At 38.5% G+C, this 13,916-nt stretch overlaps 1 protein-coding gene across 8 annotated transcripts in view; it reads right to left on the bottom strand.

Moving 5' to 3' along the window:
* The window catches only part of PRLR (prolactin receptor), a 179,375-nt gene that overhangs the window by 73,291 nt on the left and 92,168 nt on the right, over positions 1-13,916 (bottom strand). For 7 of the 8 annotated variants that reach the window (XM_085212503.1, XM_085212499.1, XM_085212493.1 and 4 more), the window contains one exon: positions 2,437-2,521. The exons of the other annotated variant lie outside the window; for it this stretch is intronic. The gene's annotated coding sequence lies outside the window, so the exon portion shown is untranslated. The remainder of the gene's footprint in view (positions 1-2,436; positions 2,522-13,916) is intronic. 8 annotated transcript variants of the gene reach the window in all.

Below are 13,916 nucleotides of genomic sequence, written 5' to 3' on the forward strand. Positions count from 1 at the left end.
TGTTTGTTTCCTGTTGTAGGACTCTGTAATTCTTCTCCTTGAACTTCATGAGATTTTTGTCTCCAACCTGTTGAGGTACCTCTTGACAATAGAAGAGTCCTCTGCTGAATAAGCCACTCTGCCAGGTTGGGATCATCTGTGAATTTACTGAAGGTGCATTCTGCCTCATTGTCCAGATCATTAATGAAGATGTTAAACAGAACTGGAGCCAGAACTGACCTCTGGAGTATGCTGCTCACTACTGGCCTCCAGCTAGACTTTGCATCTCTTACCATTACTCTCTGAGCCCACCCATTCAGTCAGTTTTCAACCCATGTAACTGTCTCCTGCTCCACTCCAAACTTCAGCAACTCCTCTATGAAGATCTTATAGGTGACAGTGTCAAAAGTGCTTACTGAAGTCCAGGATGACATTATCCACTGCTTTCCCTTCATGCATTATGCTGTTCATTTCATTATAGAAGTTCACCAGGCTACTGAAGGTTGACTTTCCATTCATGTATTCATACTGAATACTGTCAGCGTGCTGATTTTTTTCTCCTTCAGGTACTGGAAAATGGTTTCCAGGATCAATAGTGACAGTATTTATTGAGGTATAGCCTTATAAATTCTTTACTAAATCCTACCAATAGTTTCCTACGTCAAGAAAAAATATGCTTTATTGAAGTTGGATGAGATATACTGCATTTCTAGCTAGATCAGTGCAGACTACTTGAACATTTCATTCTACTCTACCTTGACTTCTGTGTGTAATTACTGTTTCAATAAAAATTTGTTTTGAAGTTTGTTATATTTTTCAAATTACTTTAATCAGTCTACATCTCCTTCTCTCATCCCTTCAATATAGATTCTATGTACACAACATTTTTAAGCCATCTAAAAATATCCCAGATTAGTAAACTTTATAATTACATGGTCTGCTTTCTTATGCCATTTCTACAAAATTACTGATGGAGATTCACTATCCTGCAGCTTAAGTGGAAGAATCGAGAACTCTAAAAAGCACTTGTAAAAAGAAAAATTGTGTGAAACCTTGAAAACAGAAAAATTCTGGATGATTTATAATGGTACAAATCAATACTGGAGAAAAGTTGAACATCTACTTTAAATCTGCACAAGTTTATGAAATGAAGAATAATGTTGAAATCTGTCTCTTTGTCTTGCTGTGTGTTAGTAATTTGGGGCACTGTTCTCAGATCCATATGCAGTGTGTTTTGTATTAGCATAGGCTGGATTTCTGTCACTGTGTCCACAATGCCATGGTTTTTGTGGCTATGAAATTGTTATTTAAAATTTTTCTGGCATTGTTTTACAAAGACTGGTTTTAGCACAGTTGTTTGTCAGTCCGTCCTTTCAGCTACTTTCAAAATACTCTTCAATTTTAAAAGCAAAGGTTTGTTGTTGTTTTTTTTTTTTTACTTAAATATCCTAATTTCTCACATATACAGTTTCAAGTTAAAAACTGGATTATTTTCCTTCTATTCAGGGAATAAAATTGTCACAAAAAAAAACACACAGTTATACACATTCAATTCAAAATGAAAATGGCAAACAAATACAAAGAACTCTTTTGAGAACAAATTATTTTCAACAGATAACTGGAATTCTTTTTTTTTTTTTTTCCTGGTGACACTAGTTTCTGAAGAAATACTTATTTTCAAATGCCCTTTGAGGGTTCGCTTGTACAGATTCATTCCATAAACAAAGTGAAAATACTTGAAAAGAAGTCCCATACATACATAGATGTAGCACTATCTCTTTCTGGAAGAAAAATAATAAAATAGCAGATTAAATAGCAGCTGTAAAATAGCAGATTTATTCCACAGCCACTGGGGTATTTCATTATATTAATTAAAATGGACTTGCAAATACTCAAAGTGGATTCAATCCTAAATCTGCTTCTTAACAAAGTCTGAAATGTTTTTCAGCTTTTTCCTCTGAACAATTTCCTTTCAATTCTGGGTTTGTTTCATTAAACACAAAATCTGGTAGATATTTCCTAACACGCATGCTGTTTATTCCAGTAATTAAACTGTTGGTCAATTATACACAACTTAATTTAAAACACTGAGGGTTTAAATACATCACTTTTCATGGAGAAATGTATTTAAAACTGAAATTAATTCAAAATACATATAATTTTGATAATATGATACATTTTATAATCCTAGACTAATGGGAATTTTATGACAGTGGTAACTTGCCCACAGTTTAAGTTTCTAAATTTCAAATGGGATGCTTGTAGCCGACTTCCATCCCAGTACTCCACATACCTTACTTCTTATCACTTAATTCCCAAGTAATTCACAGACAAAGAGATTAAGGACCAAAGAATAAAATTGGAACATCCAGTACTTCTGCACATTTCATTCATTTAACCGAGCAATTTGCGATAATAAGTATCATCCAGAAAAAACAAATAACAGTGTGATCTTACCAGACTCTGTTCTCAGACACCCTTCACTGAACTCAGAAATCCTCTTAAGACTCCAGATCATGAGTTAAGTGTTGTGGCTTCTCCTCTGTCAATTGACACAAAGAATACGTCGTGTCCATTGTTAGCTCATGCATTACTTCTCCCTATGGGTAGCTATCATAATATCCTTACTTAAAGATTATCCTTGATAACCTATCTGGAAGGACAGTCATGCTGAAAAAGAAAAGCAAATTGTTACTTCTGTTTTAGCTTCTAGTGATCAGTTCCTACAACTTTCTCCCCCACATTACAAGGCTTTAAATATCTTTTTTCCTCTTTACACAGTTACTTAAAAATCAAACCTTCTGCTTTTTTTGAACAGTCTGAGCCCCTGATTCCTTCCACTCTAAGGCACTGATTTCAGCTCTCACAAATAACATAGAGCCTCTGATTTCTTCTGCATTCATAAACCATTGGAGGCTACCAAACACGTAAGAATTTATTTGTAATGGTGTAATTACAGAGACTGAACAAAACTACTTTGTTGTGGAGGCAACCTTCTTGAGATCTCAGCTTAGCCTACAAACTTACAGTATCTATGTTGGTCATCCTCTCTGAAGCATCAGTAGTTTTCAGAATCAGTGATGCATTCTCCACTGTGTAAAAATGACCTTTCATTCTATTTGCTATCTATCTTCCTGTACTTAACTGCTTAACACACTGTATGAATGGCTCTAAGCTACAGTGCAAATCAAATTGCTGAATAAAACTACCTTCTTCTCTTCCTTACTTACCTCCATGACAATCACTGGCAACTTTACTTGGGAATGATTTCACTATTTCTTTCATGATAGAGGATGAAAATAATCCAGCAGTAGTCTACTACAAACACCTCTAAAGAAATACCCTTGGATATTAAGTGTGTATTTAAATACATTATTGAAGCACTCACTGTTTTAAACAACCACTGAAGACCAAATTAACATGTTTCTGAAAAATAATTTCTTCTCCTATACACATTATTAATGTAACTCAGACCTTCAGGAACCCTTACAAAGAAATCCTGCTTTAGGATTTAGAGCTTAGGAGAAGTTTCAGAATTGTTTTTCACTTTGCACAAACTACAGCTAACAGAATCAAATTCAGAACCAAATGATGCCATCTAAATTTCAGCTCTTCTGTCATCTGATTCGGCAAAGCCTTCTCTCAAAAGCCAGAGTTTTGGTTGTCTGTGATGTTACAGTGAACTCAACAGACTACTTCTAAACCCAATGTATTCTTCATGCTAAATCAGGCCCATTTTCTGTTCGAGATGATGGGATCAGAGGATATAGGTCTCAGACATAAATAACCGCCCAAAAAAAGAAAATAAATGACCGCCCAAAAACCCAAGAACATGCAAAAGATTAAGCTTTGCTAGTGCTGTGCCCTTTTAAAAATTAAAGGTTTTGGAAAGCGCTTTGTCTACACAAAACATCTGAATTACACCTTCAAACAGAAGAAAACAGGTCTTTTGATATGAGAGTATTTGGTGACAAATTACAAGACCAAACAAAAATCTTCAGGATAGAATGCTATCTCATTTTGTTTTTCTAAAGAAAAATACAATAAAATCAATCTTCAGATATGCCCATTAAGAAGTCTAAAAATATATTGTTCTGATAGGTTGGTAAACCACTTTTATCCCTGTTGACTTCTGGTCAGCTGAAACAGGATCATGTTACTTTTATGTTTTAGAGATCAACTTAAGATTACATTAGTTAATAGTTTTCTAGCAGAAAGCATACTTGCAACAGCATTATTTTGATATGTCTCCAGGCAAACTGGATGTTTAGCCTGAACTAGATTTCTGACTAAAATGCACTTTCGTGCAGCTGTAATCTTCATTGCATGGCAACATGTCATGGTTTACTGTATCATGTGTCTTATCCAGGGAATTCTCCAACTCACTAAAAAAAAAAAGAGTCTTTGCTTGACTGTAAGATTAACACAGTTTTCTCTATGTATTTTAATTTCAGCAGAATATTTTAGGCAAAGTGGAAGACAGTTTCAGTGCAAGTAATGTAATTTGTACACTTGATTTCAGCTTATGTTTTATACAGTAATATATCTGCTCCATAATGTGCACCAGAATGTTTACATTAGAGGTTCTCTAAAGAACAATATGACAGATTTCCTGAGCCAAATCTCTTCAGCACAGCTGGGGACAAAAGCAACAGGAAATGAAGAAAAGCAAGAAGGGCATGCATGGTGCACTGCGTTTGCCATGACAGAGTCTGCAGGACACACTTTAACTGTTCTGCATTGCATTCCTGTCCTAAGCACTGGGGAATGCTTATGGAGGCTTTGAGTTAGGACAGTGGCCAGGAACTGTAACTAACACTTGAGCTACTTGGTAGCTAGATGTTTTACACTGCCTGATGAACAATTTACTATGAGGACAAGAACATTCAGATCCAAGTTTCAGGGCAGACACCAAGCTAAGCATGGGAGATTCCCTGGGGGGAAATTAGAACCAAGGAGCCAAGGAGAGTGGAAGCAATTTTTCATCCACCAATATCATATCAAGCATGAGCAAACTTTTTAGCCTGGCACTTACTTAGAAAAAGGTTTCTTGCCTCAGCTCAACCCTCACTAATAAAGGAAAGTGAGTATGTTTGACTATTATTCTTACATAGCGGAAATTAAAAATGAAGAAACAGTAAAAAAAACTCATTACTACTGCATGAAGTTAATCTCTTTAATTTGCCACGTGGGAGCAATTTACATGGGAGTTAAAGAGCTGCCACTCATCATTGGACACTGTTGAACATTCAAGAGACTGCCTTAGGTGATTGTTTCATTCTTGCAGCACAACAGGACTGAGATTGGGAAACTGATGGGATTTTATGCATTTCAAGCAAGGGACAGGCAATCATTCTTGTTATACCAGTCTGAAAGTTTACAAATAAATGCACTTTAATATTAATTTATGACTTATATGGCTTAGAATGGAGGAAAATACTGGATATGGCATGATATATCAACCAGAACAGATAATAAAATTTTAACAAGCAGAGTTGTAAATTGTAAATTTGTAAAACAGGAAAGGGGGATCAGCATGGCTAAAGGACATCCACCTTCAAAACAGATTTCTGTATATAGAAGAGTCAACCTTAACCTCAACCTATTGTAAATGCTAGCTCTCAACGTTCGAAAAAAACCTACTTTTGTACATGGGTAGTTTCATTCTGGTCTTTTTTTGGTGATGCTGAGCAATTAAGTCAGTTTATATGACATACTTCCATGTTAACTTCAATTAATTCCAACAGTGCTCCCCAGCAAGTTCCAGATACTCATAACTTCTCTGTAGTACCATTTCAAGTACTCCCCTGAACCTGGAATGAGTCTGTTCAAGGAACTAAAGCTAACTACTTTTCTTTTTGTTGAGCTATTTTTTTGTTATCATAGCTCTGCAAACAAATCAGATGAATATCAGTTGAAGAACAAAGTAGGAGAGGGAGATGTTTTAAACTCTTATGGAGTCACACTTAAGGCCAATATGTTTTGAGCAAATATATGAGGAATAATCTCTGCAGAGTTTTGATTCAAGTATGAGGACGTAGCTAAAAATTTCAAATGTGATAAGGGAAAAGCTAATGAAAAACTAGTACTTTACTGACTGCCATCAGAGAACTACTAAAACATTTCTAAATGTTTTTTGTAACCATCAAGGCCGGCCCTACAGAGACTCTGAGTCACTGAACTTAGTAAGGAGTCCATTAACATCAATTCTTTGGGGAGAAAAGAACAATAACAAAAGAGTGGAAATACAATAAAGACATTTTTTCAGGTAACAAGCTTCCTTCTTCATGTCTATTTGCATGAAGACATCTCAAGCTAAAAATCCAACAATAGCTGCAATGATAGGATAAAACTTTCACTGAGTTACTATGGGAGAATTTCAAAGAATCACAAAATGGTTTGTGTTGGAAGAGACCTTAAAGACCACCTAGTTCCAATCCCCTTGATATGAAAAAGGAGACAGTTCACTAGACCAGGTTGTTGAAAGCTCAGTCTAAACTGAACATGAAGAAGAGCCAATCATGAAACTAACGAGCTTCTAAGCCCAGGTCACCCGTGGCTCACACATTTATCTTCACAATTACTAAAAAACAGCTGCACACACACCCATAAGCTGGGAAATGCTAGTTGTTATTTGTGGGAACTAATAAGAGAGATTTCCAGGGAGGACTGAAATCAATCACTCCTACAATTCATAATGACACAAGTGAGTGAAATACATGAACAGCAATCTTCTTTAAGGATGCTACAATTAAGTAGCAGTAGGATCCCCAAGCAATAAGATAGCATCAGCAAAGAAATAAAAAAGTCTGGGAACATGATGTTGATCATCAAGCTGTGGCTACTTATCTGCCCACAGGTAGAAAAAAAAAGCCCTAATGCCTAGTGGAAAAAATGGTAGAGGGGGTGTTGTGGAATATAAAGTCCTACAGATCCAGTGAGAATTATCTCATAGAAACATACAGAATCACAGAATAGCTTAGATAGGAGGGGCCCTTCAAGATCATCTAGTTTCAATCCCCTTGCCGCAGGCAGTATTGCCATCCACTGGGTCAGGCTGCCCTGCTTTTGAATGCCTCCAGAGATGGGACATTCACAACCTCTTTGGGCAATCTGTTCCAGAGTCTCACCACCCTCTGAGCACAAAATTACTTCCTAAATCTAACCGAAATTTACTGTCGTTAGTTTGAAGCTATTCCCCCTGTTCTGTCACTATCAGACCTAATAAAAATAGTCTCCCTCCTGCTTGTAAGCTTCCTTCGAGTACTACAAGGCTAGTGAGGTCTTCCCAGAGTCTCCAAGCTAAACAATCCCAATTCCTCAATCTTTCTTCCCTCTGATCATCGTTAAGGCCCTCCTCTGGACCTGCTCCAACAGCTCCACATCATTCCTGCATTGGGGTTCCCCGGGCTTGAACACGGTACTTCAACTGGGGCCTCATGGGGGCAAAGCATAGGGGGACAATCACCTCAGTTGCCCCACTGGCCACACTTCTTTTGATACAGGATATTGTTGGTCTTCCTGGCTGCAAGTGCATACTGCTGGCTTATATCTAGCTTTTCATTCACCAAAACCCCCAAGTCCTTCTTCACTGGGTTGCTTTCAATGAGTTATTCTCCTAGTCTGTACTCACCTCTGGGATTGCCTTAACCCAAGTGCAACGATTGGCCTTGTTAAGCTTCAATAGACTTGTCAAGCGTGTCCAGGTCCTTTTGGACGGCATCCCTCTCCTCTATTGTGTCAACCTTAGCACTCAGGTTGGTGTCATTAGCAAACACTCTTCTTTGTCTTCTGCTCAATGTATCTAAAGAATTCCTTCTTGTTGTTTTTCACATCCCTTATCAAGCTCAATTCCATCTTTGCCTTGGCTTTCCTGACACCCCTGCATATCCAGACAGCATCCCATTCTTCAAAGGCAATCCATATCTGCTTCCACTGCTCATAGGTATCATTTTTCTTTTCTCAGCCTGACCAGAAGGTCCTTGCCTAATCATGCTGGTCTCCTGCCTCGTCTACCTGAGTTCTTACTGTGGGGGATGAAGAGCTCTTGTGCTCTCAGAAATGGATCCTTAAAGTGCTGTCAGACCTTTCTGTTCCTTTGTTCCTAAGGGTCTGTCCAATACCTGAACCAGAATGTTATTGTCAATGGACTCCAGGAATCTCCTGGAATGCTTGCAGCCCACTGCATTATTTTCCCAGCAGATATCTGGGTGGCTGAAACCCCCATTAGGATGCAAGTCTGCAAGCATAAAGCCTCTTCCAGCTGAAACAGGAAGTCCTCATCAACCAGCTCCCCTTGATTGGGCAGCCTGTACCATCAGATGCCTTTATTGGTCCATAATTGGTCCATAATTTTAACCTACAAGCTCTCAAGTTGTTCATGACTCTTTATCAAGGGAACTTTGTCTCAGTTTACCCATTCTTAACATAGAGGGCAACATCCCCACATCTACCTTGTTTATCCCTTCTAAAAAGCTCATATCTCTCAACAATAGAATTCCAGTTATGTCAGTCATCCTACCATCTTTCCCTGTAGTTTTCCACTTGCACCATGGTTTCCAGTTCCTCATGCTTATTTCCCATGCTGTGTGTATTTGTGTAGGAGACACTTCAGATGGGCTTTCAGCTGCATCATCTTTCTGGAGAAGCCCTCCCAGAAACCTCTAGGAAAAATTTGAGGTTTTCCCCTGCTACTTCCTAAAGTGACAGTGCTCCCTGACTCTTCTTTTCTTTAGCAGTACATCCTCCTCAACCATCAAATATAGTTTAAAGCCCTGATGATAAGCTCCACCAGCTTGCTGCCTAATATATCCATCACAAAATGCAGCAGGTTGAGGGTCCCCGCTAGCAGCTTGTCCTTCTAACTTAGCTATACTATCCTGCAGCTTGTTGTGAGCAGGCTATCACCATCTTCCCTATTCAAGCTTTGTTTAACGCCCTGTCAGTGAGCCCAGACAGCTTCTAGGCCTGAATCTAGACCATATACTACTCTACACTACCCTACTACTCTACCTGAATTTGGATGTGTATACAAAATGTGATTTCAAATTTATGTCAAGCACAGTCCATTTAACAAAGGTCAGAATGAGAAAAACTTCCTCTGAAGGCCATCTAGTCCAGCTCCCCTGCAATGAACATGGACATCCACAGCTAGATCAGGTTGGCCAGGGCCTTAATCCAGTCTCACCCTGAAAGTCTCCAGGGAAAGTGCATTCATCACATCACTGGGCAAACTGTTCCAGTGCCTCACTACTCTTACTGCATAATAGTTTTTCCTTAAATCTATCCTAAATCCACCCTCTTTGAGTTTGAAACCATTTTCCCTCATTCTATCACCACAGACCCTGCTAAAGAGTCTGTTCCCTCTCTGAACCTTCTTTCTTGGAGCTCCCCTTTAGATACTGTGCTATCAGGTCACCTCAGAGCCTTCTCTTCTCCAATTTGAACAGCCCCAGCTCTCTCAGCCTGTCCTCACAGGAGAGGTGCTCCATTCCATGGATCATGTTTGTGGCCCTCCTCTAGATGCACTCCAACAGGTCTGTGTCTCTCTTGTACTGAGGACATCCACATCTCACCAGTACTCCAGGTGAGGCCTCACCAGCACAGAGCAGAGGGGCAGGATCACCTCCCTTGCCATGCTGGCCACACTTCTTTTGATGCAGCCCAGGATACATTTGGCTTTCTGGGCTGCAAGGGCACACTGCTGTCTCATGTTCAGCTTCCCATCCACCAGAACATCCAGGTCTTTTTCAGCAGGGCTGCACTCAATCCTTTTGTCCTCCAGCTTGTATTGGTAATGGGAATTGCTTTGACCTAGGTGCAAGATCTTGCATTTGGATTTGTTGAACCTCATGACGTTCATCTGAGCCCACTGCTCAAGCCTATCTAGGTTCCCCTGGATGGCAACCGATCCCTCTGATGTGCTGATCACTCCTCACAGCTTGGTGTCATCAGCAAACTTGCTGAGGGTGCACTTGACCCCACCATTGATGTCACTGATGAAGATATTAAAGAGCATCCACCCCAGCACTGACTCCTGGGGGACACCACTTGTCACCGATCTCCATCCAGACATCGAGGCATTGACCATCACTCTCTGGACTCTATCCATCAAATTCATATCTTTCCAATTTGGAGAGAAGGATGCTGTGGGGTACCATGTCAGAGGCCTTACTGAAGTCTAGATAGATGACATCAGTGGCTCTTCCCTTGTCCTTTGATGCAGTGACACATCATAGAAGGCCACTAAGGTTGGTTAAGCAGGATATGCCCTTGGTAAAGCCACGCTGGCCCTACTATATCACCTCACTGCCTTCCTAATGATGATACTGTAATTCTACAATACACTGATGTACACTGATTCAGGTATCTTAAACTTTCCTAGTTGAACTTACTGCCCTTTCCATATTGCAATTTAGTCCACATTCAGTTAGGTTTAAACTGCTGCTTGTGGATCTATGAGGCCATCATGGAAAAGTTTTGTACTAAAAAATATCCTGAAACTTTTGTTAAAGCCTGAGTCATCTCAGTGATTCACTTTATATTTTCAATAAACAAATAGCTGTATTTAAACAATAATGAACTACAGGACAGTGGTAGGAACTAAAAGGTAAAGCTTGGAATTCCATTCACTTGCTATGCAATGTCATGGAAATACTTGTTAGCTGACATCTATTCAAGGTGCCAAATAATTCAATATTCGTCTTTACTTGACATCAGGTGTTAAAACAACTCCCATTAAGAATATCCTTGAGTAATGTATCCTAAATTCATTGTATTTCTGGTCATACTGCATCTTCCATCTCCAATGCAGGGCAATGACTTTGAATCAAGTCAAGTTAATCTCCTGCATCTAGAAGAAACTACAGTTTTCATCTAAAAGAGGACAGTCAACATTTCCATTTGAGATTGCTGACTAATTGGAGAATAAATCTTTCATCCACTGTTTCTACTTTCTTGCATTTGCCCGTAAATCAGTTCAGGCTGCTGCTGCTCAGCTGGCCCTATACTGTAGGAAAAGGAAAAGGGTGAAGAAAAGTTATCTCTTTCCTACCTATGGAGCACTCTTAAGTTCTGGTCTGAACTGATAAACATTTAGTGGAGCCAAGAAACAGCAATCAGGTATTCATTACTTTTTTGTTTCCAGAACCCACTCAGTAGTGCCAGCTATCAGGGTGTATTTCATTGTACACTGAGTTTTGTGCATTGCAAAGGATCAACAGGGTTCAAGACTGATACTGGATCATTCAGGGATTAATTTTGGGATACTGATACTCAAACTTCAGTTCCAACACAGGATTAACAGATCTTAGAAGACGTGGATAAATTAGATTCTTAAAGTATTGCAGCTAAAAATGGAGCTTTCATTGCTCTTTGATAGATCCAGGTTTGAGATGGCAAGGAAAAGTTAGCCTGTCTAATTAGCCTTTTACTCAGCCAAGAGTCAGAGAAATTCTCACACCTCCACTCTGCCTGTCAAATATAAAAATGAAGTCAGACACAGCTAACAAAGTGTGTAAAGAACCTTCTCACAGCTGCCATCAAGAGCACATATGATTATGACTGACCTTTAAAATCATACAATATCTCAAGCCCCAGCCAATGCTATTGTAACTGAGTTATGGTGACTCAACTTCTATATCTAAACTCAACCTGTCTAAAATAGTCCCCATTTATATAGTTTTTAAATATTAAGGGAGAAAAAAGGCAAAACATAAACCAGTAGCAAAAACACTCATCTATGACGCTGGACTGCCTGCAGTAGTTCAGTAGTCCACTGACAAGCTCACTTATGCAAGATGGGACTACTGACAGATGAAGTTAAACTATCTTATTTTTCATAAATAACATTAATCCTAGGTAGATACTTGGATTTAGGAGGTGAAACAAATCTTAGTAGTTATTCACACAGCTTTCAAACAGGAGAAAAAAAATGCGTAGTACTTCTATCCTAGAGAGATAATCAACTAGGTCATTGGGTATTATATTTAAAGGCTGTACTCAAGTTCACAGAATCTGGCATACAACTGGAGATGATTACCTAAAATCCCATGAGAATGTATGTTCTAGCCTCTTAAATATTTTAATTAGACTTACTGACTAAGAATGATAATGAGAAACATCTTCCTTCTGAACACAAAATATATATATTTTTAATACTCCCATTGAATTTTTATATCTTAGCAAACAAACCTTACCAACATTTTACAGGCAACCTTCTCATATCTGTCATGAATTTATACGCTCTGTTTTGTAGTCCAGTGTAGAAGGCCAATGGTACTCCAGAAGAGGAGTGCTCGACAGGATGAGGGAGTGGATTATCCTCCTCTATTCTGCCATTGGGAGGCCCCAGATGGAATACTACGTGCAAGTCTGGTGCCCCCAATACAGGAAAGATGTGAAGCTGTTGGAGAGGGTCCAGAGGAGGGCCACACAGATGATCCAAGGACTGGAGCACCTCTCCTATGAAGACAGGCTGAAAGAGCTGGGCTTATTCATCCTGGAAAAGAGAAGGCTGTGGGGAGATTCACTGAGTTGTTCCTACATTTAAAGGGAATTTATAAGCAGGGAAATCAATTTTTTAATTGTGTAGATCACGACAGGACAAGGGGGAATAGTTTTGAACTAAGGAAGGGAGATTTAGATTATATATCGGGGAAGTTTTTTACTGAAATTGTGATGAGGTGCTAGAACAGGTTGACCAGCAGAGACAAAGAGAAATGCATACATTCAAGTTTGACTCAGAAAGAGAATGGTCTAAAGTGAAACTAGTCTTCATGGGATTGTGAAATCATTTAAAGAAATGATTATATCATCCCTTATGTAAATCATCTGCAGCTGAGTTCAAAAATTGTTTGGAAAAACAGATACTAAAACACAATATTCAAAACCTGTGCTATCTTCTCATGCTCTTTATGGAGTCAAGTAATATACTTATCAGGAGTATGTTTTTATAAAGACTCGTTTTAAGACTTACCCTGCTTGAAACCATAAAGGACTTCTCTACTCCAAAAAGTTAACCCTGATTTATACTGTTGCTGTGAAAACATAATCTCATTTCTTGCACTTGAAGTAGAAAATTACGGGCTTAACGACATGTAAGTATCAGTACCACCCAAAGATAATCAATCTACTTCTGAGCAAATTAGCTTGAGCATTTTATTTAGCATTGTTGCTTTAATGTAACAATATACAGGGGTTAATATATTCCAAAGTTCAACCTTCTTATTTGGTAACTTCTTTCTTTCATAATCTCCACTATTAGACCCAAATTCCTATTCAAGAAAATATATTGTTCACCAATTAATAAATACCTTTTACAATTTTTATTAATGAAAAACTCTTATCAACATTTTCTGAAAACTCATGTGTAACATCACTGTGTGCCACTCATTTCCATCTGCTGCCTGAATTGATTTCCCTAACCTGTTTCAGTTTGTAAAGCCTTTGCTTTATAGATTATCTTTCAGGATGAAGTACATATTAACACAGTCACAGAATATCATCTCTTCTAGACTACAGCTGTAATTAAGCAACAGAGAGTTGCATGTAAATATCATAGTGGTAATATTACTTCTTACTAGTCAAATGGTCTAAAAAAGTACAAATAAAATGCTATTTTAACCAACACATTAAGATCAGTCATTATGCCATTATTTTTCTTTATCAAGGGGCTGAACAGCACTGCCATAGAGATATCAGCTACATTATTGATTGTACGGTAATTGATGAATATAGCAAAGAGTTAAGAGCCTCCTGAGGTCAGTGGAACATAATATTACTAATCATGTGATTTGAGTAACTTATCCTCAGTGCTCTGGTAGAAAATGAAATTCTAGAGGCTCTTCAAATATGATACTTAAGCAACCATTCCAGACTCAGCAGCAAATTCAATGACATTACTACAGATTTATTATCTCAAAAGCCTAGTACCCAAA

Source organism: Meleagris gallopavo, chromosome Z, assembly GCF_905368555.1.
Source record: "Meleagris gallopavo chromosome Z, MGAL_WU_HG_1.1, whole genome shotgun sequence".
Taxonomy (NCBI): Eukaryota; Metazoa; Chordata; class Aves; order Galliformes; family Phasianidae; genus Meleagris; species Meleagris gallopavo.